Source organism: Cariama cristata, unplaced genomic scaffold (assembly GCF_000690535.1).
Source record: "Cariama cristata isolate BGI_N322 unplaced genomic scaffold, ASM69053v1 scaffold16789, whole genome shotgun sequence".
Taxonomy (NCBI): Eukaryota; Metazoa; Chordata; class Aves; order Cariamiformes; family Cariamidae; genus Cariama; species Cariama cristata.
The window spans coordinates 65,490-69,798 of record NW_009637586.1 but is presented as its reverse complement, the minus strand read 5'-3'; positions in this window follow the sequence as shown (position 1 = coordinate 69,798).

The window sequence follows — 4,309 nt, the reverse complement described above, 5'->3', positions numbered from 1 at the left end:
CTTCATCTGTGCGGCTCGGCGGGGGGGGGGGGGCCTGCCACAGAGACGTATCCAAAACCCCTTTGCTCCTGCCTAGAGTGAGCTGAAGGAGGTGAAGCTCCATAGTTTGTTTCCTTAAGCTGAGCTCTGAGAGGATGGCAGGAGCAGTGGTACATGCAGGGAATCGGTGTCTGGCAGGAGGGCTGGGAGCAACAGGATGGAAAGCACTAGCAGACCCCTGAGCAATTCAGTGGAACAAAAAGAAAACCCAGCGCTGTGAACGTAACCAGTCCCTCTAAGGGCTTCCCAGTACAGTTGGTGAAAAGTTACTCTTCGGTCCAGTCCTGATTATCAGCAGGTTGCAAGACCTCCAAGGAGGGAATTTCTGAGCTTGCCAGAGAGGAGGGCAGTAGCTGTGGTAGGAGGATGCACATCGCCAGCCAGCGTTTCTTGGGTGCAGAGTTGCCGAAGCCATGGCCAGTCCCACCTGCAGCAACCAGAGCAATGAAGAGAGCAAAGCGGTTCCCACAAGGACTTTGAGTTTCCCTTTTGCCTAGGTGGGCTTCTTGTTTCCCATCTCTAACCCCACAAATGCACAATTCCCATCTGGAAAGCAAAGGAAACCTTTTTCTCCCTGCAGAGAACAAGGAGTTGCAAATGTTGGTTCATTTAGCGAAGGCTTATTGAGCAACTCACGGTGAGGTTAAGTGATTCAGCCGTCAGTAGTACGGTGCCCGCTCCTCCGTGCTGCTGCCGGACTCGTAGGCAGAGAGCGCAGCCCTGGGACCACGGCCAGCGGTGACACAGCAGATCCCGCTGCCACCATGAGCCCTCCTGGCCTCTCTCAGACATGGATGAAGGGGTCAGTTTTCTCTTGTATTCTCTGGAGCAGCCATGGTTATTCTGCTTGGACGTCTGTTCATCGGTGCCTACTTGCATGCCAGATGTGCTTTTGATCTTCCAGGATAGCATTTAAGAGGAGCTCCCTTATCTTTCCTTGGGCTTTCAGGCTACAGGTATTTTGTTTTTTCATCCCTGAGACCAGCACTACTTAAATACATCTACAGGCACGGTTGCTATAAAAAACAGTTGTTCCAAAGACAGAATTCTTCTAATTGCCTCCATTATTTGTTTTCCCTGTGCCTGGGTCATCCTCAGCAGCAAGAAATAAGCCCAAACGACAACATTAGATAATAATTATTTTGCCATTTCTCTGGTTTCCATCCCCTGTTGCCTCTGGAAACAAGGGAGTTCCCTGGCACAGTAGATTCACTGTAGAAGCAGAGTTTCAGGTGTCCTTCAGCAAACACCACGGCAGAGCAGGCTGGTGTCAGCAGCTCTGCCCCTTGCAATGCAACAGAAAAAAAGAAGAAGAAGAAAAAAAAGAGCATTGTTACAGCTCCTTTTTCTTTGTGTTCCCACTGTAAATCTAAACAACTCCTTGTCTTGGCTGAGCAGCAGCCTTGGTGGTGGTGGTGGCCTTAGGCGATGCATCCTTATCAACATTAGCAGCGCTGACTAGGATCGGGAAGAAAAAGGGCTGATCCAGGGAGACGGGCATGGCGCTGCCAAAACCTGCTGGGGTAGCATTGATGGTGTGGGGTGAGGGGGCAGGCTGGGAGCGGGAAGAAAGATCAGCAGGGAGGGCAGCACATGGTAAAAGTGCTCGGTGTGTGGTTGGTGGGACCAAAATGGTCTTCCTGAAGCACTGATGATGCCACAGCACAAATGCTGTGTCTTGCTCTCAGGTAACCCCATTAGGAGTCTTTACACCAGCCCAGAGGTGATCGTTGCTCTTGGGGATGACGCTACAAGGCAGAAACGCTGTCAGCTTTTAGGGACGCTCCCCTTTTGCCAGACTGTCAGCAGCTTCGTCCCCCTGACCCCACTAGGTTTGCTGGCCCCACTATTGACCCTTCTGAGTTTCCTTTTTTGCGTGGCGTTTGATTCATCAAGCTGGCTGCTCATGGACCGGGTCAGCTCTTTCCAAATTTAAGTGCTGGACTCTCTTCTTGCTACTGCAAGCAAAGTCCTTGCTACTGCATACAGAAATCCACTGGGAATATCACAAACACAAAAAAACCTCAGGCTGGCCACCTGCATGCTGAGCATGTTGTCCCTCCCCATCCAGCGTTCTCCACAGGCAGGGCTACTTTTAAAAGCACATATTGTCACAGTCATGACAGTTTTGAAGTGCTCTCTCAAGACCTCCCTCAGTCAAACAGCATTGCAGTGGGCTTCAGGTACTGCCCATGTGTCTGGCAGCTCTGAATCAAAGGACGGTTCTTCCACCGTGACCCGTCACCTCCCAGCCCAGGCTTTACTGGTATCTTCAGTAATATAATTCAGCCCTCAGCCAGCGGCTACAACAGGGGACATGTTTCCCCTGTGAAGGTTAAACATCATCAAAGGGCATCTCCAGTGCCTTTTCAGACACCCAGAAGCACACTCGACTGTCAACTGGTAGCTGCTCCGTTGGTAATTAAACAACTTCTTTCCTGCTGCCTGGATATCCACAGTGTAGCTTTATGAGCCAGGGGAGGAGAGAGGAGGCCGAGCTCTGAAATCACTATTGGCTTTTCAGTATTTGGCATCTGGTCATTGTCATCTGGGGACTAAGTCCCTGCGAAGGTCCTGGGACAGCTCCATTGCTGGTGAGTGCCTGTAGTGGTGGGCAGATAGCTTGGGCAGTTGCTGGTTACGGGGTGTAGCTCTCATCCAGGCACTCCCCGCCCTCTTTGTATAGGCACCAGATGTTATTTTGAGGATGCTGGTATAGAAGAACCACCCCAGGAGGATGTCACTGCCCAGTAGAAGTCCTCGGCATCCATGTCAACAGTGAAAGAAACCACACGAGACCTGAAGTATTCAAAGGGGCTGCGCAGAGCAGTGGGAAAAGTAGGCAAGAGATGGGTGTGGGAGGATAAACCCAAGGACCCACAGCCCCTCAGACGCGTTGTCTTTTCATATTGCACCGTTCCAATTTCCCAAGGTATGTGGCATCTAAGATGCTGGAGGAGCCACTGGTATTTCTGTCTTTTGGGATGCAAATGTTTAGGGTGACAGGATCTGCTGCAAGACTGATGCTCTGCTGTTTGAGCTCCCTTGATATCTCTGCTCTGTTGGCTCAAAAAATTGTCTCAGGAAAAATGTGTAGTGTAGACATGTTTTTTAAGCAGTGAGGCTTTTGTCTCAGCTCCTCTCTAGCTCATCACTGGGCTTTTGGTTTTTATTCCTTCTCCCTTGCAGAAGGGGAAAGCTAAATACATACACATACCCCCCAGTCCCAAGCCCTTCACTGTATCCTTTTTGCCTGCTTCAATGCCTTTTTCTTTGCTGGCTGTTTCATTAACACAGCCAAAGAAACTGAACCGATGCCAGGAATAAACTTGTAATCGAAGACCTGAGATGAAGGAAGGAATAAGGTCCTGCCAGTACGCAGGATAGGGAGAGGTGAAGTGTGTGACATTTGAGGCCTGCAAGTGAGTGAGTATTTTGTTTTTAGAGCAGCAATAAAACAAGAGCATCCCAGGGTGATCGAGTCAGGCCATACTAACATTACGGTGAATGCATGTGGATGAGACCTGACACTCTACAGGTGCGAGAGAGACTTCTCTGGCTCAGGGAAAGTGCATGCTGGCTTGGGGACAGAGCCTGAAAGTCCTGGACCATGGCTCCCTCACAGGCAGCAGTAACCATCAGCCTGCTTCAAGCATCCTCCTGCCTCTTACAGGTTCTTCGGGGCAGGTAGCTCAAGGCAGCGACAGGGATTTGGTTGTGGTGCTCCCGTTACCCCAGCGCAGTGATCCCCAAGCAGTGTCCTGGTGGCAGGCTGCCGCAGGCATCCCTCCGGTTGCCTCGTGTCCTTTATTTGTCAGAGCTGCACCATTCCCGCTGATTCTTCACCGGTTTTGTCACATAAGCATTTCAGCCTAATTTGCTTATTCCCTATTAAGCAATAGGTGTCTCTGTTTTGCAAACTCACGTGTCTTGATTCCTGCGTCCTCAGCATACGCTTGCAATGATTACACGCAGTGATTTGCAGCCAGGCAGAAATCTCAGGGCCAAATCCTGCTCTGATTTACACTGGTGCTGATGTGGAGCCGCGGTTACCACCTGACAGGTAGGGATGCTGAGCACCTCCGACCTTCCCGTCTTGTTGTGGTTCCTGGGAAGGAGCCTGCAGGACGGATGATGTGATGGAGGTGGGGTTGGGGCATGGGAGGAGGTCACCAAATTAGCCAGGCTGGTTTGCATGAGATTGACAGAGCTGCATTTCCCATGGTGGGTAATAGCAAGTGCCATGAGCAACAGTGAGGCCATCGGCTGG